Source organism: Canis lupus, chromosome 30, assembly GCF_048164855.1.
Source record: "Canis lupus baileyi chromosome 30, mCanLup2.hap1, whole genome shotgun sequence".
Classification (NCBI taxonomy): domain Eukaryota; kingdom Metazoa; phylum Chordata; class Mammalia; order Carnivora; family Canidae; genus Canis; species Canis lupus.
Genome location: NC_132867.1, coordinates 35,881,609 through 35,909,526, shown reverse-complemented (window position 1 = coordinate 35,909,526; position 27,918 = coordinate 35,881,609). Strand labels below are relative to the sequence as shown.

General features: G+C 41.8%; 1 long non-coding RNA gene across 13 annotated transcripts in view; it reads right to left on the bottom strand.

The window, feature by feature from the left end:
* LOC140621664 (uncharacterized) overlaps nt 1-27,918 on the bottom strand; it is a 66,087-nt gene that overhangs the window by 36,590 nt on the left and 1,579 nt on the right. For 10 of the 13 annotated variants that reach the window (XR_012021434.1, XR_012021431.1, XR_012021432.1 and 7 more), the window contains 2 exons: nt 22,328-22,464; nt 2,447-2,610 (listed from right to left, as the gene is read on the bottom strand). This is a non-coding gene — a long non-coding RNA (uncharacterized lncRNA). Of the gene's footprint in view, nt 1-484; nt 598-2,446; nt 2,611-22,327; nt 22,465-24,041; nt 24,258-27,918 lie in introns of all 13 variants that reach the window. The other 3 variants (XR_012021430.1, XR_012021429.1, XR_012021435.1) reach the window with 3 other exon arrangements.

Here is a 27,918-nt window from a genome sequence, read left to right as displayed (position 1 = left end):
GGATAGCAGCCAGTCTCCTGCCTTAGCATCACCTCCCATTTGAGTGAGCAGGGGATCCCATTCAGAATTGGGCTTCCCTTGTTCTCTTGGTTACAGGTAACTTAGACATCCGGGGACAGCTTTGAAAAGAAGAGATGTCTGACTGTACATAACAGCAAGTTGTTGTGATTATTATTATTGTTGCCATCTTTGTTTTTGTTCTAGCAAAATGGGTCTTACAAGGTTGTGCAGGTAACTACAAATTAGATCTTTCCCTTAAAAATCCACAAGGCCCCTGTATCCTTAGAATCAGGTAGGAGGCAGGGCCTGCTGCCAAATCCTTCCCTGTACCTCCCTCTCCCCATCTTAGTCACAGAGACTCTAGCTTCTGTGTGAACCATATCTTCTGACACCTACTAATCAAAATGATCATCTGTCACTGACTTGGGCCAACTGGTCTTAAGTTTGAAGAAGGTCTCAAAGTAGCAATCAAACAAACACAAACCTGGAGAAACACAGATCCAAGTGGCTTCAGGACCAGAACCTGTCAACACCAGCGTTCTCATACACAAATCCTTTGTCCTGGGCAGGAGCGTCATAAGCACAGGTATTGGAGCCCTGGGAATGAGGATACTGCCTTGTGAGGGGGCCTGGCAGGCCACAGATGCCTTGAGAATGGGACAATTAGGAGTTTAAGAATGCCAAGGCCCATGGAAGGGGGCACAGTGAGACTCAAGATCACTAGAGCATAAGCATAAGCCCCAGAGCTAAAATCAGGGAACCTCTGAGGCAGGAAGGTCTGAGAAAATCCATAGACAATGAGAAACATGTGGCTTAAGTTCTCCTGAAGAATAAAGTTCTCCTTAATTGGAGAATTATAAAATAAAAATTGAAATGCATGATGCAGGTCACCTGCTGATCTCATATAATGTACGTCATATGCTTATCTTGATAAAGAGTTTTGTTAAAAATACTAAAACATGTATTGCCTTTATTTGTCAGGATGCCTTGCATTGCAATTTCTAAGAAATGGAAAAATGTATTTACCTCCAGGAGGTCAAAAGCTTCCTGCTCTGAAACAAGAGAGGAATATCACTTGTGTTGTGTTGACAGATTTGTTGGTTTGTAATGTATATAAAATTCTATGTTCTTAATTCAGCTTTGCACTTCTTACCTCTATGGAGTAGGTGTAAATTAATTACCTCTAAGAAATAAAGTGTGAGACTAACATTAGCTTCTACAGCGAGGAAGCTGGGTGCCCAGAAATATCCCACTGAGTATGGGGCTCATCAAGATTGTTTATAAGGATAAGAGGGTATAAAACTATCCTGCTTTATTTAGGTAACCTAAGCAAAATTAATTATGTTTATTTTTTGTACATTACCCACATAATCTCAAATTTTCAGTTTGCTTTCCTAGAGGCCACATCATTTTATAATTTCTGGGTTTTGTCCCTAAAGTCACTATTTATGAGTCACTGCATATCCTTATTCAAAACTGTTTTATTGTCAGCTCTGAGCCAGATGTGTGCTGGAGATGAGGTTACATACCTAGGAGACCAGTCCAGGAAGTCAACAGCGGAAATCAGGAAATAATCAGCACCTTGGTTACACTCAGCATAGAGGAAAGAGGAGGCTAATTCACATTTGTTTTGTAAGAGAGTACATCAGCTACAAATGGTCCCTAACCACATATTTGATCTCTTTCAAAATCCAGTGAGGAAGTTGATTTTGTTAAACATCATGCCTCTGAGGATCAACTAAGGTAGCCATTGATACTTACGCAGGAAAGGTAGACTGAGACCCTTGTCTAGCAATTCAATTCTATTCAATAACTGTCTACTGACTACCTACCTTGTAACAGATATTGTTTCTGTGTACTAAAGTTTCTGTAGTGAACAAAATAGGCTAAAATATTTGCTCTTCAAGAGTTATACTCTACTCAGAGAGACAAACAACAAACTAAATAGCTAGAATATACTGTATTTTTAGATAGTGCTCAGTTCTAAGGAGAAAAATAAAACAAAGAAGGAAGATAGCAATGTAGGGGGTACGTAGTGAAAATTTGAGATACCTTGACTATGGAAACCAATAGAAGAGATAAAACAAAACTAATTTTTAAAAATACTCAGACATAAAATGGTCAGGAAAGGAAGAGAAAAGGAACAAATAACAGATGGGACAAATAGCAAGATGCATAGCAAAATGGTAGATTTAAACCCATTAATATAAATAATTATATTAAATATAAATGATCTAAACACTCCAGTTAAAAGTAAATATTATCAAATTGATAATCAGAACCCAACTATATGCTATCCATAAAAAATTCATTTTAAATATAGAGACACAAATAGGTGAAACATTTAAAAATGAGGAAAAGTATGCCAAATAAATACTAATCATGAAATAGCTGAAATGATTATATTAAAATTAGACATAGCAGATGTCAAGATCAGGAATATTACCTGAGGGATGCCTCAGTGGCTCAGTTGGTTAAGCATCTGCCTTTGGCTCAGGTCATGATCAAGTTCCAAATCAGGCTTCTGGGATCAAGTTCCAAATCAGGCTCCCTGTTCAGTGGAGACCCTGCTTCTCTCTTCTCCTGCCGCTCCCCCTGTGTGTGCTCTCTCTGACAAGTAAATAAATAAAATCTTTATTTTAAAAGGAGTATTACCTGAGATAGAGAGCTTTTATAAAAATAAAAGGATAAATTACATAAGAAGCTGTAATGAGGGGATCCCTGGGTGGCGCAGCAGTTTAGCGCCTGCCTTTGGCCCAGGGCGCGATCCTGGAGACCCGGGATCGAATCCTACGTCGGGCTCCCGGTGCATGGAGCCTGCTTCTTCCTCTCCCTCTGCCTGTGTCTCTGCCTCTCTCTCTATGTGTGACTTCCATAAATAAATAAATAATTTTAAAAAAGAAGCTGTAATGATATTAAATGTAATCAATTACAAAGCTTAAAATAAGAGAAGTAACATGAAATAAAAATAAGAGAACTGAAGGAAGAAATAGACAAAGCTGCAATCATAGTTGTATACTTCAAAATACTGGCACAAGAAGAAAAATGAGAAACATATATCAGATATTGAATTTGTAATTTAAGTTCTTACACATTGCTTGTCAATTATACTTCAATTTAAAAGAAACATAAGGGGATCCCTGGGTGGCGCAGCGGTTTGGCGCCTGCCTTTGGCCCAGGGCACGATCCTGGAGACCCAGGATCGAATCCCACGTTGGGCTCCCGGTGCATGGAGCCTGCTTCTCCCTCTGCCTGTCTCTCTCTCTCTCTCTCTCTCTCTCTCTCTGTGACTATCATAAATAAATAAAAAATAAAAAATAAATTTAAAAGAAACATAAGGGCAGCCCGGGTGGCTCAGTGGTTTAGTGTCGCCTTTAGCCCAGGGTGTAGTCCTGGAGACCCAGGATCGAGTCCCACATCTGGCTCCCTGTATGGAGCCTGCTTCTCCCTCTGTTGTGTCTCTGCCTCTTTCTCTCTCTGTGTATATCATAAATAAATAAATGAAATCTTTAAAAAAAATTAAAAAATAAAAGAAACATAAGTCAAAGAAATCAGTTTCATTAGTAAAATTATATCAAATAGAAATAAAATGCCAGTCTCTTTTAGAAATATAGGAGGAAACACTTCCGTACTCATTTTATGACAAAGATAAGATGAGAAAAGAAAACTATAGTACAATATCCCTCATAAGGTTAGATCCAAAAATCTGTAACAAAGTAACATCAAATAGAATTCAAGAAAATATAAAAACAATGATACAGGGATATCTGGGTTGAGAGTATGCCTTTGGCTCAGGGCATGATCCTGTGATCCCAGTATCCTGGGATCCACTCCCACATGGGCTCCCTGTGGGGAGCCTGCTTCTCCCTCTGCCTGTGTCTCTGCCTCTTTCTCTGGGTCTCTCATGAATAAATAAATAAAACCTTAAAACAACAACAACAAAACCACAATGATACATCATAACCAATGGAATTCATTCCAGGAATATAAGATTGCTTTCCTCCTTATGCTGGTAACAAGGCAAAGGTATTCACCATTACTGCTGCTTCCTTTTTTTTTTTAGTTTCAGAGGTAGAATTTAGTATTCATCAGTCTTATATAACACCCAGTGCTCATTACATCAAGCATCCTCCTTAATGCCTATCACCCAGTTACCCCATCCTCCTTGCTCACCTCCTCTCCAGCAACCTTCAGTTTGTTTCCTAGAGTTCAGCATCTCTTATGGTTTGCCTCCCTCTCAATTTTCATCTTATTTTATTTTTCCTTCCCTTCCCCTATGTACATCTGTTTTGGTTCTTAAATTCCACATATGAGTGAAATCATATGGTATTTGTCTTTCTCTGACTGACTTATTTCACTTAGCATAATACCCTCTAGTTCCACCCACATTGTTGCAAATGGCAACATTTCATTCTTTTTGATGGCTGAGTAATATTCCCGTGTGTGTGTGTGTGTGTGTGTGTGTGTGTGTTCATCTTTATTCATTTGTCAATGGACATCTGGGATCTTTCTATATTTTGGCTATTGTTAACATTGCTACTATAAAGCTAGGATGGCTCTCCAGAGATGTCCAGAATTAACATGGTAGCTGGAGACTTTTCTATTCCCACATCTATTATTCATTGCATCTTGGATGCTACCAGGCTGAGAGTATATGGTTTGGCCAGACAGCTCCCTTCAGCTGAGTTCAATGCCTGGGGAAGGTCTCAGCTGAGATGCATTAGTAACCAAACTCCTGACAAGTGAGGATGAGTGCTCAGTCACAAAGTGGGGATCCAGGTGGTACCCAGAGCATCACTACAAGAAGCACTTATAAGGTTTTTATTTTTTTGGTTTAAATTCAATTTGCCAACATATATTTACTAAGGTTAAACAAGTGCATGTCCTAGGACCTAGCATTTCCTCTCCTCATGCACCAAAACACATGTACCAGAATGTTTACACATTATTCATAATTGTCCAAAAATGGAAATTACCTAGATATTTCTAACAGTCAAATGGATTCATGTATATAATACACGCATACAATGAAATACTAAATAGAAATGGAAAAAAGCAATCACTGCTACATTCAATATTATAAATGAATCTCACAAAAAGTAACATTGACTGAAAGAAACCAGTGTGTGTATACTATAGGATTTCATTTATTTAAAGTTCAAAACAGGACAAAATGATTCAGGAGTCTACACAGTGGTTATCTCTGGAATGTGGCAGATGTTAGAAAGATCCTAAAGTGGAGGCTAGTTGTATTCTAATTGCTCACCTGAGTGGTTATTACATGGGTTTTTTCACTTTGTAAAAAAAAAAAAAAAATCACTGGGCTCTACATTTATGATCTGTGCATTTTGTGTACATATTATATAATTCATCTTAAAATTTTTACTAAAAACCTGTAAGTCACAGACAGGGAGAAGATACTTGCAAACATATAACTAAAAAAACGATTCATATCTGTAATAAGTATGAAATTCTTGAGAATCAATAAGAAAAAAATCCAACAGGAAATAGAAGGCAAAAGATATGAACAGCCCATTCACAAGGGAGAAAAATAAAGGGCCAAGGAAACATCTAAAAAGACACCCAATATAAATACTAATTAGGGACATACAAATTAAAATACTGTGGAATATTTTGTAACTATCAACTTTGAAAGTATTTCAAAGCCTAACAGTTTCAGTATCATTGCAGATGTAGAGCAATGGGGACCACTTACACTATTAGGTAATTTGGTGAAGAGTAATTTGGTACAATTACCAAACTGAAAGGTAATTTGGTACAATCTCTCTGGAAACAAAATACTTGCTCTTCAATCTACTTCTAGGAAAGTAATAGAAAAATTCTTAGGAAGCTCCATAGGGAAAATGGCACAAGGAAGTTATTGCATTACTCATTTACAATAGAAAAAATATATTCAGTATGACATCAGTAAATTTTGAAAACATTCAAAAACATGGATTCACCCATGGATGTTAGTAGAATTTTTAAATGCCACTAAAGACAAACACCAAAGATGGTGGATACCTCTGGGTGGGGGACTGGGAAGAGAAAGGGATCCTAGCAGCGTATACTGGGAACTGTGCCAGCATTTGCGCTGTTTTGCCTCTAAAAGAAATAGGATGCAAATGTGACAAAATGTTAGCGTTCAATAGAGCTGGCTGGTAAATGTGCTGATTTTTTATGAACTTTTCTGTATATTTGAAATATTTCATATTTTAAGAAAACCATTCACCCATATGCCTCCTAATCTGATGACTCTCTCTCAAGCAGAACTTCTCTTCTCAATCTCTATCCCACCACTGCAACAGCATATGCAAACATACTGCCATTCCTCATGCCTTGTGCTTTACATGTCCTGAGTCCCTGTAAATGGGGAGAAAAGGATGAGCACAAACTGTCCTTCAGGCTTCCACCCAGCAGAAGATAATGTGAATTGTCTTCTCATCTCTTTTTGAAATGGGCTATCCCCTGCTGACCACTAGGTGGGACACCAGATTGCCAGTCGCTGAATAAATATAATGCATATAGAATTCTTGAAACAGCCTCTGTTTCTGAAAAGAAGACCATAGTCAGAAAGCTGTTGGCAGAACAGCTTAGTGATGTGCTTCCCGAGTTTGAAGCAGTACCTCTTTGAATTTCTGCAGATATTTATTTTGGAGTACAGTAAGTAATATGTCTCAAATTTAAACCCATATACAATTAACTGGACTTTTCTTGGGTCCACAATTATTTTTTCTGGCTAACTATGGTTGGGAAAAGGAAGAGAAAAAGTGGAAAGCAGCATTATTTGGTGTCCATTATGTGCCAGGAAGCAAATTACAGCTTTATCTCATGTAACCCTCACACCCATCCTTCAAAAGGGGACATCATTTCACAGTTACAAAGGAGAAAGCAAAGGCTCAGAGATGTTAGGTGCCTCACCAACATCCCACAAGTGAACAGCGGACTTAAGGTTTGAACCCACTCCTCTCTGCCAAAAAGCTCCCTTTCTTTCTACCGTGCTCCCACTCCAGAAAACCCTTGGAGTGAAATTCTGAGTGTGGTTGGGGAGGAGAATGCAGAAATTATATTTAGTATAATTTAAACACTTTTAGGCATAGCTATAATAAGAACAGGTAATATGAAAGCATAAAAAGTCAAACACCTTCTCAGTTCTGCTGAGCCAAGATCACAAAATAAAATAAAAATTATTGCAACTTATTCTTTCCACAAAATGAGTTTTTAAAGAAGTGAAACATCTAGAGAGCTATTCTTAGATACCAAAAGTGAAAATGGAGCCCTGGTATAATCTTTCAGTACAGGGTTTGGTGAACTGGGAACAGATTCTCGCAAGCAGTGAAATTCTCCCAAGAGATTCTGTGTGTGTGTGTGTGTGTGTGTGTGTGTGAGAGAGAGAGAGAGAGAGAGAGAGAGAGAGAGAGAAAGAGAGAGAAATAGTTTGCTAACATTGCCATACCGAAGTAACCCAGACTGGGTGGTTTAAAGAAAAGAAACTTATTTTCTCACAGATCTGAAGGTCAAGAGTATGAGATCAAGAGGGCAGCAGGGTTGGTTTCTTCTGAGGCTTCTCCCCTGCCAGTCTATCTTTTCCCTTTGTCTTCCCACAGCCTTTTCTCTCTGTGTGTCTGTGTTTTAATCTTCTCTTCTATAAGGATACAGTCAGACTGGATTAGGGCCCACCCAGATTACTTCATTTTAATGTAATTACCTCTTTAGAGAGTCTATCTCCAAATACAGTCACATTCTGAGGTACTGGGGATTAAGATATCAACACAATTTTGGAGAAATACAATTCAGCTCATAACAGAGAAAATACAAGATGTGAAGGAGCCAGGTCAGGGTTTTTTTTTTTTTTTGGGGGGGAGAGGGGGAGGTCCATTCAAACCGTCATAGATGGTGACATGGCCTTGTCTAGTCACCAAACTGGGAGAAAACCATCCTCTATAGAGTTATCCCAATTGACTGACATCAGAAGTGAATCATGACTAAACTCTTCTGTTGTTATTCTTTTATAATAATCCTTTGAAGATAATTATGACAAAGATTCTGGAGAGATTATAGGGTATGATATTTTAATCCCCCCCCCTCCAGCAAATTCCCACATAAAAAGAGACCAAGCAACTAGTATATCAAAATCAAAGACTTGAAAAAAAAATCAAAGACTTGGAAATCCTACAACAAAATAAATCACAAGGTCTCCCAATGAATCTCACAAAATGAGCATATAGAGGAAATCATCTACAGCCAAATGATTGTGGGGTTGAGGATCTGAGTAGGAGGAAGGAGAGGGATTCCAACAGTCCAGAGAACAGGAAAACCACACTGATGACCCATATTCATTAAAACATAGAGGTCCAATCTGAGAATAGTAGGATCCAATTCATGGGTAAGACAAGGGGACCATGATATTCTATTCTGGCCATGATGGAACAGTCTATGAACCCTCAAAAGTAGCATACTAAAGCTTCCTTTCAAGAAAAAGTCCACAATGAGAAGAACAGGAACAAATGATGCAGAGAAAAAGAGATATTACAGAAAAAAGTGGGGGAAGGGATCAGAAAGTCGGATCTCAGAAAATACAAGACAATAGTTTTTTCACCACTTTGCAAAAGCAGCAGAAGAGGGAGTCGTAGAGCCATGAAGCTAGAAAACAAATCATGACCTATCCTTCATGCCTATAAATACACAAACACTCATTTCACAGGAAGGAAGAAAGGAAGGAAGGAAGGAAGGAAGGAAGGAAGGAAGGAAGGAACGAAGGAACGAAGGAACGAAGGAAGGAACGAAGGAAGGAGAAAAGGAAAGGAAAATAAAAGGATCATGGACAAGTCTAATATAAATTTATTGTAAGAGAAAAGAGAATAAGAACATAATACTGCCCCTACAGACAATGCAAGTATAACAAATGATATGCTATAAAATGCAGATGTAAAGGTAGCTTCATATTTGAAATGAGGTGAAACAAATTAAAAATAATACATATTATTAAAACATAACTTAGGGATACCTAGGTGGTCCAGTTGGTTAAGTATCCACCCCTCTTGGTTTTGGCTCAAGTTTAGCACAGAGTCTGCATGAGATTCTCTCTCCCTCCCCTTCTGCTCCTTCCTTCACTGGTCCTCTCCTTCTCTTTCAGTCTCTCTCTCTCTCTCTCAAATAAATAAATAAAATCTTTTAAAACTGTAACTTAAGGGGCGCCTGGGTGGTTAGTTAGTTGATCATCTGCCTTTACAATCCCAGGATCCTGGGATCTCAGCAGGCAACATGATTCTAACCTCTCCCTCTGCCACTCCCCCTGCTTATGCTCTCTCACATAAATACACAAAATCTTTTTTTTAAATGTAACTTTAAATAAATAAATAAATAATAAATAAATAAAATAAAATGTAACTTAAGTCATCATTAGAAACATTCAGAAACATAAGATTTGAAAAGGCGAATGACAGAACTCAAAACAAATTGAGAAGTACAAGGTTAGAAATAAAGACTAAATTAGGGCACATCAGAACCAATAAACAAAGCAAATAATGGCTTAGGAGAAAAGATATGTAAAAGAGGGAATTTTAGAAAATCAAAAAGAAATGAAGAGGTTCCACTGTTTGTTAGCATGTGAAAGATCATAAAAGATTAGCACTAAGCAATGAGGAAGCCCTGAACAAGTTTTTACATTGTATTTTTCTTTAAAGTAATTGAAGAGCTGTAGATTCAAAGTTTAAATAAACTGGGATGGCTGGGTGGCTCAGAGGTTGAGCATCTATCTGCCTTTGGCTCAGAGCGTGATCCCGGAGTTCCGGGATCGAGTCCCACATCAGGCTACCTTCAGGAGCCTGCTTCTCTCTCTGCCTATGTCTCTGCCTCTCTCTCTGTTCTCTGATGAATAAATAAATAAAATCTTTTTTAAAATTTTAAATAAACTAAATTTAGAGAGAAATTAGCTCATCTCAGGTGAGTGCAAACCAGTGGCCCCTTCCATTCCTGGGGCAAGTTGTTAAGCATGGGAGCATGGGTGGGCAGAAAAGCAGTCTGCTACAGGCAGAGAAAATTTGGGGGATAGGGGGAAGCTAACTGAGAATTTAACAGCTGATGTGTAGACTTCAATCTGGAGGAGCCCAAACACAGAGATGGACATCACTGGCTGCCAATTCTCTCCCACAGAAATTTACTCAGTAGAATGGTGGCCAGGAAGTCAGAATATGATATAGAAGAAAGCAGAGAGGAATTCTGTGGTGTTATGGTGCTTAGATCTCACAGCCCTACTAGAGTGAGGGTGATCCCATTCTCAACATATCTGAAATCAGAGGTAGACTAAATTAACTGGAGTGGCAACCCAGGTCCTAATTCAGCTCAACTAATGATTACATTATAGAGATCAGATCTTGATCAGAGATACCTGACTCACAAAAGGTGAAGCACTCCCTGGAAAAATTATTACTTCTCTCAGTCTCCACTATGTTGTATATAAACTTCAGCACTTAATTACAAAAACAAAACAACAAATCACGAGGCATGTGAATAAGCCAGAAAATGTGCCCCAAAATTAAAAGGAAAAAAATAGTCAATAGAAACTGGCCCACAGATGACCCAGAACTGGTATGAACAAATAAAGACTTTAAATCTATTAATGAATAAGTGTGAACATTTTCAGTGGAAATATGTGAAAAATGGGGAAAAAATACAAAGAATTTCACCATAGAAGTGAAAACCCCAAAAAGAACCAGATGGAAATTGTAGAACTAAAAAATACAGTACCAAAGTAAAGAATTCAATGAGTGCACTTAATAGCAAATTGAACAAAAAGTCTAGTGAGCTTATATCTAGTAGAAATGTCAGTAGAAATATTTCAATAGAAATTCTCTAAACTTGAAACATAGAAAAAAGTATGAAAAACATGAGAGAAATGTGAGTGAGACAATATGGAATATCCAACATATATGTAATTGGAGTCCCAGAGAAGAGGGGGGTGGGAGGGAGGGAGGGAGGCAAAGAGGAGGAAAGAAAGAGAGAGAGAGAGAAAGGAGTCAGAATAATCATTTAGAAAGATACTAGCTGAAATCTGTTTCCAAAACTGATGAATGTCATCAACACATGGACCCAAAAATTAGACCACTATCTCTGTTCACTTGTACTTCATGACTGTGTCCCTGTGTCACATTTCCCTTCATGACTGATAGAATTGGAGAGGCTGCAGCAATTTAGGGGATCTTGCTAAAGGGGGTTTGAGTTTGCCATTAGTTTAAGTTTAATAAAATAAATGTATGTGATTAACAATCACTTCCCTATAAAGTTAAGTTATTGTTAGCCAGTCTACTGTATAAACAATTTCCTCCTGCCCACTGTAACAATTCACCTGGCTCAGTGACACAAATATCACAATATCATAATATATTTACCTTGTGCATTTCATTTCTTTAGTCTCCTAGGAGGAAAATCTGTCCAAACAAGACCAAAATATCACTAGCATGATATTTTGCAAGAGTTATGTGTTTTCTTTTCAGGTTCATTGATGGAGTACATAAACCACACATATAAACTGGCTTTTCTTTGAAGAGTCTAATTATAGAGAGATGCCATTATAAATCTGTTCAAGCCTAGCAACTTGGATATAACAATATTATAATATATATTTTTAAACATTCAAGAGAGAAACCCAAACACAACAGGAATGCAAAAAAAATTATTCACAAAATTAATGAAGCTTGAATATGGCATGTAACTGCAATTTGAAAAGATGTTTTGGAATATTTCAATAAAATAAGTGAGAAATTACAGACCTCTTACATGACATGTATGATAAGTGCCTTTTTTGACACTTTAAAATTTGTTAAAGCAAAGAGAGAAAAATATGCATAAAAATTAATAGAATATTTTAAAGCTATACAGATGGAAATGAACAGAAATTATTTCAATACTGAATAGAGAATTTTAATAACAAAAATTTTAGATTATACCAAAATAGTATATCATTAAGACAAATAAATTTATAATAGAAATAGATTTTTGAATAATTTGATATCCAATTAATAAGGAGAAATGAATGGGAGAAACACATTGCAACAAGATTTCAATTTCTTGGCTTTTGTGACACTGAATACTAACACTGATAAAGACGGTCTAAAAGTCCTATTAAAGATAGTCTCTATAAACTGTCTTTATCAGTGTCAGTATTCAGTGTCTCATAAGCAGTCCACGTCACTACAAGGACATTGATGACCATCTGGTTAGTGAGGGATGTCAATTCAAAGAATATTTAGGAAGAGTCACTCACAAAAGAACTTGAAATGCCTTGAAATTATAAAGCTTGTGTGTAAAAGAAACTCAATAAGTATTGCCCCATTTTAATAGCAATCCTAAACTTGACCTGATATTACCAATAATAAACTATAAGGCTAAAATCAATCAATTGATGTATCTTTTCTCAACTGTCAATAATAAATGCATGTTGGTAGCAGATGTTAAGAGGAAAGACTGAATTACCAATCTATTCTCTCTGTTTAAATATATTTCAAAATGTATTTTAACCCCTTGTCAAATGAGGAGAGAAAAAAAAAACACAACCCCCCAAAAATACATAAAGAGGAAAAGAGGTTGTTCAGGCAGTTAATTAATAAAATACTGGGATAAAAATCTTTTGTGCAGCAAAGGAAACAGTCAACAAAACTAAAAGGTAACTTATGGAATGGGAGAAGATATTTGCAAAAGTATCCAAAATCTGTTAAAAATTTATCAAACTCAACACCCCCAAAAAAGCAAAATATCCAGTCAATAAATGGCCAACAGACATATGAAAAAATGTTCAACATTATTCAGCATCAGGGAAGTACAGATCAAAACCACAATGAGATACCATCTCATATCACTCAAAATGGCTAAAATTAACAACTCAGGAAACAACAGATGTTGATGAGGATGTGGAAAGGGGAAGCCTCTTACACTGTTGGTGGGAATGCAAACTGGTGCAGCCACTCTGGAAAACAGTATGGAAGTTCCTCAAAAAATTAAAAATAGAGCTACCCTATAACCCAGCAATTATACCACTAGGTATCTATCCAAAGGATACAAACAGTGATTCAAGGGCACCTGCACCCCAATGTCCATAGCAGCAATATCCACAATAACCAAACTGTGAAAAGAGCCCAGATGTCTATCAACAGATGAATGGATAAAGAAGGTGTGGTATATACACAATGGAATATTATTTAGCCATCAAAAAGAATGAAATCTTGCCATTTGTAAAGATGTGGATGGAATTAGAGGACATTATGCTAAGGAAAAAGAGTCAGTCAGAGAAAGACAAATACCATATGATTTCACCCATATGTAGAATTTAAGAAACAAAACAGATGAACATAGGAGAAAGATAGGGAAAATAAGATAAAAACAGAGAGGGGAACAAACCATAAGAGACTCTTTAACTCTAGGAAGCAAACTGAGGGTTGCTGGAGGGGTGGAGGTTGGGGGAATGAGGTAACTGGGTTATAGGCATTAAGGAGGGCACCTGATGTGATGAGGCACCCATTTAACTGGGTGTTAAATGCAATTGATGAATCATTAAATTCTACTCCTGAAACTAACAATACACTATATGTTAACTAAATTGAATTTAAATTTTAATTTTTTTTAAAAGATAAACTAAGGCATATTTAAAAATAAAAATAAAGCAGTAGATTACTTTTCTGGACTTTTTAATGTATGTGTTATCAAACTTATAACTGAGGGTGATATTTTTTTCTCTCCTACGTAAAGGTTTACTAACATACCTAAATCTACATTCAGAATTTAGTATTATTTTTTAAGTGAATGCTCCCCAAATAATACAAGCTTCAGGCCTCATGACAGAGGGCTGGCTCAGGCCCCATGTGCATCAGCCATGCTCCCAGTGACCGTGAGAAGAAGAGGCTATGAGGACACACCCTCCAGGTTGTTTTAAATATATTACCAATATCTCTTATTTTTGTTTGCTGGCTTTCTTTCTTTCTTTCTTTCTTTCTTTCTTTCTATCTATCTATCTATTTATTTATTTATTTATTTGACAGAGAGTGAGAGAGAGAGCACAGCAGAAGGAGGGGCAGAAGGAGAGAGAGAGGAGCAGACTCCCCACCAAGCAGGGAGCCCAATGCGAGACTCAATCCCAGGACCCTGGGATCATGACCTGACTGAAGGCAGATGTTTAACCTGCTGAGCCACCCAGGTGCTCCTGGTTTTCTTTCTATGCTTTATCTTTTCCCCTAAAGAGAGAGGTTCAAAAGGAGAGAATTTTCAATTGTCTCAAGTTTGTCAATCCAACTTCATTGCATAATAATTAAAGCCAGAGGACAGGAATTTAGGCAAAACCATGTCCAACTATCAGATAGAATTTCAAGTACAAACGTGGGACTGAGATATTCAAACTCACCAGGAGTGGTTTCAAACAACAGAGACAATGTGAGTCATTCTGTAGAGCAGTTGGAAGGCACCACAGGGGCTACTGGGGATGCCCACCCCCTTGAAGAACCACAGCATGACCACTCTATCATGAGGTTACTCCTGGGACCATTTATCTTTAATAGTTTCCATGATGGATAGTTTTTAAAACCATCTGTTTTCACAGCTGGGCCCATACATCAGAAGGCCTCCTGAAGGGATAAGGAGATGCTGGTATAATCCAGCTAGACAATTAATCTGGAGAAAACCTGTGTTAAGCAGTATGGCGGACACAGCACTATTCTGTTGCAGAAGAACTGGTAACAAAAATCCACAAGTGTTCACTCTGTGCCAGACACTGTGTTAAGCATTTTACCAATGCATTTTCAGATTAAGCCTTTGCCCGAACCTCAGAAGTAGGTATTTTATTGAGAGCCCACACATGAGGAAACAGGCCCTGAGAGACGCAGGCTGGAAGTTCAAGAACTGGACCACTCCCTGTCCATGTTCCATCTGCCACCAATTCCATCCTTTCCCCCACCCCCAAGTGTTGGGTGTATGCTGGGGTTTCTGCAAAACAATGTCGTGTTCTTCTAGGTTCAGTAACAGGCTTCCTCAGGAGCTGATTTAAGTAGCTCCTGACCAAAAGACCCAAAGGAAGTGTCATAATGGAAAGGTAAGTCTAGGCTTCTAGAATGTGCTGTTTGCCAGCTTGGATCTGACTTTCACTCCTTCAATTTCCCTTTTCCCATGAGTAAATAAGAATCACCTCAGCCTACATTTATACAGACCTAACAATGAGCCAGGCACCATTCCAAACCCTCATAACTCTAATATCATCCCATTTCAAAGATGGGGAAATTGAGGCATAGAGAGGTTAAGGAACTTGCCCATGGCCAGGATTTGAGCTCAGGCAAGCTGGACCTCAAGTCTTCACTCTCAGCCACTGTGCATGTGCCTTATAGATCTGTGAGACAACTGAGGAGGGTGGTCTACATCAGTGCTTCTCAGAGTGTGGTTCCTGAGTCAGTAGCACCTGGGAACTTGGTAGAGATGCAGATTCTCAGGCCCCACCAGAGACGATTGGATCAGCAACTCTGGGGGTCTGGAATGGGACCCAGCAATCTGCCTTTAACAAGACTTCCAAGTAATTCTGATACTTGTTCAAATTTGAAGACCACTGCTCTAAACAACCTCTAAGGTTCTTCCAAAGCTGAGCTAAGGAGGGAAGGGGGCAAAAGGCAGAGAAGTAGGAGATAAAACAGGTCAACAAAGGGAGAAATAGACACAGTGGGAGCACACTTCATAGTGTGGCAAGCACACACCCATCATGGCAAGCACACGTCTATCATGATGGGGACATTCTGCTCCAAAAAGAGCAGCCAAGGCAGTCCTTGGACAAGCAGGAGTCTGAGAGGCTGGCCAGAGGTAGAAGCGAGCAGGACAGGAGAGCCAAGTATGCACAGAGTAGGCCTCCAGGGAAACCTGGCTGATCTGATCACCCCCAACCTCTCTCGGTGCTGCCTTCACTGCTCTGGACACTTTCCACCCCCAGGATGAATGCCATCACTCATGCTGGTGAAAGTAACAGCATCCCTGAGTGGGAAGCATCCTGGGGACCTTCTCACCCAGCAGGACCACTTCTAAAGCAGAGGGTAACCATCATTCCACCACCAGCCAGAAGGACCCTATGGAAAGACAGAACAAAAACCATATGTTCCCTAAGAGAAATAAGCCAGGCTGACCAGAGACAGGGTGACAATACCCCATGAGGGGTTCCAACCCCTGGGACTTCCTGAGTGGGTGGCAGGACCTACAAGTACAAGAGGCTGATGCTCTGTGAAGGGACTTTGACAATGCGAGACAGAACAGGAGGACACAGAGGATGGATTCTCCTTGCCTCCCTTCTGAAGGACAGTTCTGAGTCCATACAGCCTCCCTGGAGGCAGTCCCTAGGTCCAAGTACCACCTGGCCTTTCTGGTGAAGCAAGGACAGACGGGTAATAAACCATCATGTCTGCTTGCCATCCTTCCCTGTTAAATCCCTTTATCCCCCCAAATGGCTTCTTTGGGATTTTCACTCACACACTTCCAAAAAAAGTATTGATTCATCATATCTGTTCTTCAATTTTAAAAATGTATATGGGGCGTCAGAGTGGCTCAGTTAGGAGTCTGACTCTTGATTTCAGCTCCAGTCATGATCCCAGGGTTGTGAGATAGAGCCTCATGCCAGGCTCTGCCCTAGGTGTGGAGTCTGCTTGAGGTCTCTCTCTCCCTCTCCCTCCAGTGCCCCCATCTATATATATATATATAGTTTATATATAAAAATTCTAAAGAACGTGTATCAAAACTGAGCTGAGAGTCTAGATATAAAGTGTAGTCAAATCTCTAATCATGAGTCATGGAAAGCGTGATGATCATATAATCAGAAAACAGTCCCTTCCTGTCCTCAGCTGAAAGTAGAAAATAAAGTGCCTGCGTGTGACACAGGCCTGGAAAGTAAGGCCAGGGTTGTGGGGAGGCAGGAGCCAGCACAGACACAGGGAGGCAACGGCCAGGAAGGATCCATAGCACGCGGGTGGGTTGGATTAGGACAGAATCTAGTGAGTGATGAGCCAAGAGTCGTGCAAATCTGAACATAAGCAATATAAAAGTGAGTTTCAAGAAAATGCTGAAAATAGGTTCTGCTGCATATGATGGAAGATTGTCAAGAGCAACTTTTTCACAACTCCGGAAATTAACCGAAGACTTTCAACAATTTGAGATTTCTTCAAAAAAATTACTGAATCTCAGTAAGAAATGTGAACTTCATAGCATTTTCTCTTGGTCTTTAGGCCCCTCTTCCTCTTCCCAGCAGGGCAGTAAGGACATGGAGCTCCCCTCAAAGCCCCATTCCCAGATATTATCCTGTCTGGAAGTTCCCTAGAAACCCCAGTGGCACACATAACAAAGAATAGAACCTACACACTTGGTTAGAGAAGTCAGTAAACAAACATACCCCAGCTGCTTCCAACAGAGCCTGGGAGATGCAATTTCCAGAGCCACCATAGCATAGTATTTGGTATGTCCAGTTTTCAGCAAGAAAACATTACATTAAACATGTAAAGACACAGGAAATATGTTCCGCAAGAAAAAAAAAAAAGTCAGAAACTGCCCCTGAGGAAGCCCAGATGTTCAACTTACTAAATAAAGATATTGGGATGCCTGGGTGGCTCAGTGGTTGAGCATCTGCCTTTGGCTCAGGTCGTGATCCCGGGGTCCTGGGATCAAGTCCCTCATCAGGCTCCCCACAGTCTGCTTCTCCCTCTGCCTGTGTCTCTGCCTCTCTCTCTGTGTCTCTCATGAATATATAAATAAAATCTTAGGGCAGCCCCAGTGGCACAGCAGTTTAACACCGCCTGCAGCCTGGGGTGTGATCCTGGAGACCTGGGATCGAGTCCCACGTCAAGCTTCCTGTATGGAGCCTGCTTCTCCCTCTGCCTGTGTCTCTGCCTCTCTCTTTCTCTCTCTCTCTCTCTCTCTCTCTCTCTCTCTCTGTGTCTCTATGAATAAATAAAATCTTTAAAAATAAATAAAATCTTAAAAAATAAACATAAAAAATTTAAGATATTAACTCAGCTATTATAAATGCATTCAAAGAGCTAAAGGCGGGGCACCTGGGTGGCACAGTTGGTTGAGTGTCTGACTTCTGATTTCAGCTCAGGTCATGAACTTGGGGTCATGGGATCAAGCCCCATGTCGGGCCCCATGCTCCGCATGGAGTCTGCTTGAGAGTCTCTCTCTCTCCCTCTGCCCCTCTGTTCTCTCTGTCTCTCTCTCAAAATAAATAAATAAAATCTTAAATAAAAAAAGAGCTAAAGGAGGCCGCATCTGGTGAACAATAGGAAGGTGTGAGAACGATGTCACACCATAGATGATATCAATAAAGAAGTGGGGATTAATATATATCTGCACATTAATTGCCATGAAGAATGGATGAGTGGGCCTCAAGTCTGAAGGCAGGTCAGTTGAGATTACCCCGGCAGATGGAGGAAGAGAAAGTTCTGTCAACAGAAGACCACAGGCTGGGTGGCTCAAACAACAGATAATGATTTCTCACAGCTCCAAAGCCTGAAAGTCCCAGATCAGGGTGCCCACATGGTTGGGTTCTTAGCGAGAGCCCTCTTCCTAGTTCATAGACAGCTGTTTTCTCACTGTGCCCTCACAGGGCAGAGAGAATTCTGGTCCCTTCATCCCCTTATAATGGCACCAATCCCATCATGGGGCTCCATTCTCATGGGCTCATCTAAACCCAATTACTCCCAAAGGCCCATCTCCAAACACCCTCCCACTGATGATTAGGGCTTCAATATATGAATTAGGAGGATTGGGGAAGACACAAATATTCAATTCACAGAAGAAAGAAAAGAAAATTTTTTTTAAATGAATAGAGCCCCAGAGACCTGTGAGACACCCTCAAGTATACCAGCATACACATAATGGAAGTCCCTGAAGGTGCTTTATGCCACAGGACATGTGCATCTACTGCTTCTCTGCCTGAATTGTTCTCCCTTACATAGTGTCAGCAGAGCTCCCTCACTTCCTTCTTGCAGGTCTCTGCTCAGATATCACCTCAACACTGAGCCCTTTCTTGAGCTCCTCATATGAAACAGCGACTCCCTATCCCTCCTCACCATCCGCAGGTACTTCTTTTATTATTATTATTTATTTTTCTTATTCATTTATTTTATTAATTTTTATTTTTTATATATTTTTAAGATTTATTTATTTATTAGAGAAAAAGAGAGCCAGCCCACGTGGGCAGGAGGGGCAGAGGCAGAGAGACAAATAGACTCCCTGCTGAGCACAGAGCCCAACTCAAAGGCTCCATCCCAGGACTCCATGACCTGAGCTGAAGGCAGGTGCTTCACCACCTAAGCCACCCACGTGCCCTGACCCACAGGTACTTCTCTAATCCTCCTACACCACCTTGCTATTCTCCATGGCCATCACCTAACGTGATATTCTACATATCTACTTGTTTACTGGGTTGTGGGCTTCTCCCCCAACAGAAGGTCAGTTCCAGGAAGGCTAAGAGTTTGCTGTTTGGTTCACTGTCACACAGCCAGCTCCTGGCACAACCCTGTACCCCCAATATATGTGCAGCAGATATTTTTGAATGAATGAATTCTACAGCCATAAAAACGTCTAACTGCTTTGATCCAGCAAACTCACTACTGGGAATTTAAGCAAGTAATTTGAGAGAAAAGTTACACAAGTGCAAATGTTCATTGCCATCAAATTGTGTTTGTCGGATCTCATTTTACCAACCATGTAGGAAAAGCTAATTATAAAAAAATCGGCATATGGAGTCAGGTTTTTAGGGAAGGTTCCTTGGAAGAGAGTTTTGAACAGAATCTTGAAGAGGCAGATTTGGTGAGGCAGACGAAAGACCCAGGGAGGGGAGCAATGTGTCTGTCAGAGGAGCAAAATCCAGAAGATACCACTCAGTCATCTGCACTGGGGGTCCCAGCGGGACAGGAGTTCCAGGACCAGAGAGAAGTCGGTGGGTGAGAGAGTGCACCTGGGTAAACACCATTGAGCATTTCTCTCAGTAAATACTGCAGAATCCCAAAATATTATCAATGTGAAGTCTGCGTCTTACCACAACTGTTTTAAAATGTCTGCAAACGTGTAAAATATCTGAGATTTGCATTTCCAGATCAAGAAAGTCATTCTGCACTTCCTGGCAGATCCTGTCAAACACACGCCCACTTGGGTTTCTGATGCAGAACCTGTGCTGATGAGCAAGCGCGGGGCTTCCCCACCTGCTGAACACCTCCACACCTACCAAGGGTCCCATATCCCATCACTTGGGGCTTATCAGCGTGTTTGCAAGTCTGTCAGAGAAGATCTGAGAGCGATCTCAACACAAAGAACAAAAAGTCCTTCCTCGAGGTGGCAAAAGCCCTTTGACAGGAAAACTCTGCAGGCAAAAATATTTGAACACATTAATAACAACAAAGTTCTGGGCAGCCTGGGTCCCTCAGTGGTTTGGCGCTGCCTTCAGCCCAGGGTGTGATCCTGGAGACCTGGGATCGAGTCCCACGTCGGACTCCCTGCATGGAGCCTGCTTCTCCCTCTGCCTGTGTCTCTGCCTCTCTCTCTCTCTCTCTATGTGTCTCTCATGAATAAATAAATAAAATCTTTAAAAAAAAATAACAACGTTCTCAGGGCATGAGCTAAACTGACCAAAGGACATTTAAGGGGCTCCGTCTTAATGGGTGAGCAAAGTATTTAGGCACCCATAAATCTGAGCAGTCATGTGGATTTACAAGCACCCATACATTCCTTCAGTGCATCTCTGTGGGGACCTGCATCCCATCAGGTCTCAGACCATGTGGTCTGCTGGAGTCCCCAAGAGTAGTTTCTGTGCTCAGCAGGTCTAGAGACATAAAAGTTGTACAGGTTTCAAATCCCTTACCTGAAATTCTTGGGTACACTGTAATTCAGAATGCTTTGGATTTCTGAAAGACACTGATGCATATCCTATATTGATAACAGTCCAGTGAGGTAGACAGCAGCACCCTATATTCGAGCACGTTACCATTTCCATAGCAAAATATAAATATTCACACTAAGTGAGATAAATGAAGCTATTCGTAGCCTGAGTGTAGGTCAAGGATTTGCTTCCAAAGGAGTTTGCTGAAATGTTATGGAACACCGACATAAAACACAGAGCTTTCAAAAGAGAAAGGAAGGAAGGAAAGAAGGAAGGAAGGAAAGAAGGAAGGAAGGAAGGAAGGAAGGAAGGAAGGAAGGAAGGAAGGAAGGAAGGAAGGAAGGAAGGAAGGGGAAGGAAGGAAGGGAAAGAAAGAGAAAGAAAGAAAGAAAGAAAGAGAGAAGAAAGAAAGAAAGAAAGAAAGAAAGAAAGAAAGAAAGAGAGAAAGAAAGAGAGAAAGAAAAGAAAAAAAGAAAGAAAAGAAAGAAACAAAGAAAGAAACAAACAAACAAAGAAACAAAGAAAGAAACAAAGAAAGAAACAAAGAAAGATCCAGAGCTTTCTGGACTTTAGGATTATGAGTAAGTGGTGGTGGACTGTGGAAACGAGGTGTTTCCAGAAAGACTTGAAACTACTAGAGACAACACATGGGACGCAGCAGAGGGGATCACAGGACCTCAAATGCTCAGGCTCACAGCCTCAGACTCCATGTAACATTCACACACAACACACGTGTGATCGACCAAGGCAAAGAAACATCTGTGGTCATGATCACTGGGAGGACCTTGGTTAGCTGAGCACTGAACTGGACAGAACAGGGGGTTGCGGCTGCAGGGTCTGGGGAGAAGATGAGGATGTGCTCAGGAGGGAGGCAGATGGAGAACGACGGGAGATCTTGGTTTGGGAGGGGACCTGGAGCAAGACCTGAAGCTAGTTTTTTGTGCAGTTTTGCTTTAGACTTTGCAACTTCAGACTTTTCCTGCCTCCCCACAAAACTATCAGCCAATTCTCCATTCTCACTAATCTGTTACAGCAGCTCCAGGATGCACTGAACAGCTGAGATCCACCTCAGGCTAAGTGTGAGCCAAGGTCAGAGTCATCCAGCCAAGACCCAGGACACACACACCCACCACCTGCACCCCATGTCAGTGACTGCAGCCTACAAATAGTCCGACTGACATCCATGACAAGAGCCCCTGGCTGCAGGAATGGTTTGCAAAGATACCTGAGAATGGGAAGGTGTGGTCTTGCTTCCCGGCATGAAGACATGGAAATGGGTTTACCAATAGTGACACACAGGAAGCTAGGCTGTGTGGTTTAGGTGAGGCTAATAACAGCAGTTACTGTGTAGCAGCTTCTGGGCACTTTACAAAGATTAACTCACTAGTCCTCACTACAGTCCCTCGAGGTGGGCACCATTATACTTCCATTTTACAGATGACAAACCTGAGGGGTTGAGAGGCTGAATGACTGGGAGAGGCGGGCGCTGGGATTTACACTCGAGTCCATGCTAAACGTGGTTCCAAGACCTCCATTCATGCACTTTCCACCCCGAAGCTTCTGCTGGGCTTGCTGCCTAGAGGCTGATAAATGACAGAGATAAAAGATTATGAAAGACTAGTGGATTTTAAAAAAATATTCAACAATAAAACAGTCCAATAATGTCTTCTGCCTTTCACAGCAAACACAAAAGTATGACACACCCGAGTGATATGGGATGGTCTCCATTTACCAGTCTTAAGAGTTTAACCCTGGGGGTTGGGGGGGCGGGTCCCTGAGTCCCTCTTTGGCACAAGCTCTGCCTCCCTTGCCACTCCCTGGACCTCCCATCAAACTCCACAGCCTTTGCAGATTCTGCTCACACTAGCAAAGGTGCTCCAGACCAAGCTCCTTGCAGAGATGCCAAGAACACAGTCACCGTGCTGAGCTCTCTAAGAGACCAGATGCTGGGTGCTATGGGCATTCCCAAGCCAAACTGGCCATGCATGTCTAATTGGACTCTTTGGGATTGATTATGCAGCACCAATATTTGTAGTTGAGGATTTCCTTCCTTTCCCGACACCCATACACACATGTATGCACAGACATAACCTCCCTCCCCAAGTATATATGACAAAGCAAGTCCCAGACAAATTCTGCTTCTTGTACAATGGTCACCAAGCAGGTGCAGATAGCCTGCCATGACCTTGTGCATAGATGTCATGAAATCCCAGCAACCTGCCCTTTTAGGTGGGGAGATACTGTATGAAAGTCTCTCCTGAGGCTGCACCTCAGCAGGATCCAGCTAAGCATTTATCAGTGCGGGTGGGAACTCTGGGGCCCAAGGGGGGCCCAAGACTGTTGGAGGGGTCAAGTCTGGGCACCAGGCCCCAGCCAAGGAAGAACAAGTCTGCTTAACTCTAGTGAAAGCAGAGCAGTCTTCCTCAGCACTCCCTCCCAACAGGCAGGTGCCCTGTGACAGCCTGGCACAGGGGCTGAAGCTGAGTTTGCCACCTGACTCAGCCTCTTTCAGACCCTGTGATTCCTGGCAGAGCATTTAAGCTGGCTGTAGTCTCAGTTTCCCTGACAGTAAAATGGGGTTCAACCGCTTAGCCTCCAGGGCACCATGAGGTCACAATGAGATAAAACACAGCACGTGAAACAGCACCCCCAGCAGAAGCTCGGTACAGACGTTAGTGACTCTGATTACCCAGGGACCCAGTAATCCACTGTGGTGGGGGCTGTCCTGCATGTTGTAGGATCTGGAGCTGTATCCGTGGCCTCTACCCTCTAGATCCCGGTAACACTCTCCCTCCCAGTTACAACAACCAAATGTGCCTCCAGGCTTGACAGACATCCTAGAGAAGGGGAAGGGAAAGCTCCCCCAAGCTAATTCCTTAAGAACCACTGCCTCGGGGCAGTGGCTCAGTTGGTTAAGTGTCTGCCTGTCTGCCTTGGGCTCAGATCCTGATTCCAGGGTCCTGGGATCAAGCCCTACATTGGATTCCCTGCTCAGCAGGGAGCCTGCTTCTCCCTCTCCCTCTGCCGCTCCCCTTGCTTGTGCTCTCTCTTCGGTCAAATAAATAAATACAATCCAAAAAAAAAAAAAAAAAAACACTGCCTCAAGGGACAGAAACCTCCAGGCCAAATGCAGTTGCAGACCTCTGCTCAAGCCAGTTACCTGCCCCGAGGTCACCTCCACTCCTGGGGAGAATGTGGTGCACAAGACAGAAGAGTGGTGGAGAAAAAGGAAAACACCATGCATGCATTTGAGAGCAGCTGGATCTGCTGAGCCTACAGGTCCTCATACTGTACTTCACTCCCTCAACTTTTACTTTTCTATGGATAACGATGGTTTAGTGTCGAGCTCGCATTGATACAGATTTCTTTCATTAATCTGTTATATCAAAGAGAAGGTAAACTATTAGTCTATGAAAGGAACACATTGTATTTACTATCACCTATGGAAGACAATGGAAATGCACAGCTGCTGGCCAGGTGCTCAGGTGAGGAGCAGGGTGGACAGGTCCAGAAGGTGGCACTACAGATCGCCCTGGGAGGAAACAGGCCAGCATTCCCATCTAAAATCAAGTCAGTCTCTGTGTGAAGACCATCCACTTTCTAAAGTGACAGCTCTGGTCAACCAGGTAACAGTAAAAGGGTATGAAAGAGAGAGGCAAGAAATAAAAGGGGGGAAGGGGGCGCCTGGGTGGTTCAGTTGGGTTAAGCGTCCAACTCTTGATTTCATCTCAGGTCATGATCTCAGGGTCCTGAGATCAAGCCCCCTGTTGGGCTCCTCACTCAACAGGGAGTCTGCTTGAGACCTTCTCTTTCCCTGTCCCTCTGCTCCTCCCTACCATCCCCCTCACTCACTCTCTCTCTCTCTCTCAAATAAAAGGAGGAGAGCATGGGGTATTTAAGAGTTTGGCATTTGAACAAAGTTTTTTTTTAAGCGACAATTAGTTCTTATTTCCTCTCTTTCAGGAGATGACTCTACCTTCTATTGGTCATGAAGAAAGTAAAGTGGAAACGTGAGGCCATCTGAGAAGGCTGCAGTGGCCCTGCAGACTGAGCAGCAGCGTGACGTGGAGTCAGCCAGAGACTCCTGACCTTGAGCATGGTCAGAGCCCTCCTTCCACCTTCCATGTCCTAAATCACATGATAAAAGTAGCGGCCTCCAGAAATGGTTCTCTGACTTCTCTGGAAGCTCATAAAAATTGCAGATTTCCAAACACTGTCTCTGAAGAGCCTGATTCAGTGGGTCCCACTGGGGCCCCAGGCCTGACCTTCTGAAGGCAGGTGTGGCCTGCCCCCACATCCACATGGATGGAACCCCTGCTCAGTTTCCTCCCAGAGCTACTCAACTGTACTTCACTTTGAGAAGAAAAATCGACTTTACTCCAATGTTCTGAGGTCTATTTAAATCCATTTTTAAAGTTGTTTTCTGATAAATTTAGGAAGCCAGATCATAGCTACAGTGTCTTAAAGTCTTCCTCTGAAGGGTGAAGCAAAAATAAATAAAATAAAATAATAAAATAGAACACAAAATAAATTGACCCTAGAGGTTTTAAAGAATAAGTAGAATCATATGTAGGAATTTTTGAAGATACCCCAAAGCACTACATCACAAATATTCAAAATTCCCTCCTCTTTCTCTCTCTCCCTCCATGGAGCTCCCTTCGGGCCCCACAGCCCTCACCTCTTCTACCTCTGCCCCCAGCAGGTCTGCCTAGACCCTATCTCCCAGATCAAGGACCGCCCCCCCACTCCCTGGCATCAGCAGCCCACCGGGAAATGGAGTCTGGTCTCCTGCCCCAGTTGCTTTTCTCTCACATTGGAGGCCTGGAATTCTATGGAATGAAATACCCCACTGTGTTATCCTTAGAGTGAAATCAGGAGTTCTAGAGTCACATCCATAATGCGTCAGAAAAAAAAAAAAAAAAGCCAGTAAAAACAGGGGTTCCCTGGTGGTTCTGAGGAAATACTGGTATTGATTAGAAAGTGGAAGGGATCCCAAAGGACTTCAACCACTTAAAACTAAAAAGGGAAAAAACCTCAGAAATTGTCTGAGTGGGAGGAAAACTCAGATGGAGGTTTCATAAGGTCTGATCAATGCTACTCCTTGTGAACAAGTAGGTAAGAATACAGCAGAGCCACGACACTTTTCCTGTGGGGACACAGCCCCATGGCTGATGGGCTTGGTCAGGAGGCTGATTCTCTCAACCTGGCTCATGTTGTCCATCGTCAACACCCAAAAGATCGGCCACTGCACTGAGGGCAGCATGTCAGGCACCATGAAAAATGCATAAGGTCTGGATTCTGAATCAAGATGCATGCTCAGACAGCCACATGCGGCTCAGGGGACAATGTGATGAAATGCATCTGGGGACAATGCCACTAGGGAATTTGAGCTAGATATTCAAGAACAGATATTCCAGCTATATCAGCATGAGCAAAGATTTGAGGCAGAAAGGCATGAGGTTGGCTGGAGACAGAGCAAGCATCACATGGTGGGGAGCACACAATTAACATGTAGAGAAGTTTCGAACATCATCGTGCTGCTGGTTACTAAGCTGTTGTTTCTCAGCTCCCAGTGCACTTTCTCTCCCCGGCTTTGCAGTGCACCCAGCAAACCACCTGCCTGCTTTGCCAGCCGCTCCCTGTGCTGACAAAGGGGGCGCTGAAGGGAGAGCGCTAGGCTCAGGGAGGAAGCCAGAACAGCTGTTTCCTGTCTGCTTCCTGTTCCCTGCTGGCCTCACACCAGAAGCCCTTCCTCATCCTGGCAAAGCTATTGTGGCTTCCCTTTGGACCCAGTTGGGGAGCTTTCAGCCAGCAGAATCAGCTTCATTACACACCCTGTGAGAAGCACCAGCCCTAGTCTTGGGACCTCCTCTATAGCCCCCCCCCGCCCCCCCCCAGGTGCACTCCCATGGGGCCCTCTGCCAATCTCCTAAAGGTTTTAATTAGTTTCTTCACTTTGTACCTCCAGCTTAAGGTAAAGAGCAGCTTCCTGCAGTTGTCTCCTTCAAAATATGGAATTTTTACCTTTCACTTGATCTTAGCCAAAAGGCCAAGAAGTGATTAAGGTTTTGGTTTCTCTTTAAGATTTTATTTATTTATTTGACACAGAGAGAGAGAGAGAGAGAGAGCACAAGCAGGGGGAGCAGGAAAAGGAGAAGCAGGCTTCCCACTGAACAGGGAGCCTGATGCGGGGGGGGGGGGGGGGGGGTGTCTAATTCCAGGACCCCAGGACACAGGCAGACGCTTAACCAGCTGAGCCACCCCAGTGCCCCATGATTGAGTTTTTAACTTTCAGTTACCTACTTAATAAGTAATACCAGGATCCCGGGGCGGCTCAGCAGTTTAGCGTCTGCCTTCGATCCAGGGCGTGATCCTGGAGTCCTGGGATTGAGTTCCGTATCAGGCTCCCTGCATGGAGCCTGCTTCTCCCTCTGCCTATGTCTCTGCCTTTCTCTGTGTGTGTCTTTCATGAATAAATAAATAAAATCTTTTTTTAAAAAAAATAAAAATAAATAATACCTAGTTGACAGATCTTTATATTAAATTCTACTAAAATAGCTGCTTTGATTTCTGTTTCCTGGTTGGAACTAATAAAATCAGAAAGGGAAATTAAATCTCTATGTGATGAGAACTCTTATTCCACAAATTTAGAAGTACAAGAATATCCTTTCATTCTTTTACTTAAAACAAATTAAATCCTACCCCATGTGTGTTCAACCCATCAGGCTAGACAGTATCAGGGCTCTGACTCCCAGCCCAGAGGCAAGTAAGAACCGAAGATGGGTTACACAGCACCAGAACATTCATCTGTGAGGACACTCTATGGTATGTACAATCTGGTCACTGAGATTCCTGCCATCAACTCACTAGCCTCACGAAAGCCCATGCTTTAGAATAAAAGCTAATCTGATTAAGGAGTAAAGGCTACTCTAGATCTGCCACAAAAAAAGATTACAAACAAGGATTGAAAAAATCTAGCCCAACTAAAAGCAGATTAACCACTTGCCAGAATAACAGTCTGCACTATTCAAAGGAAG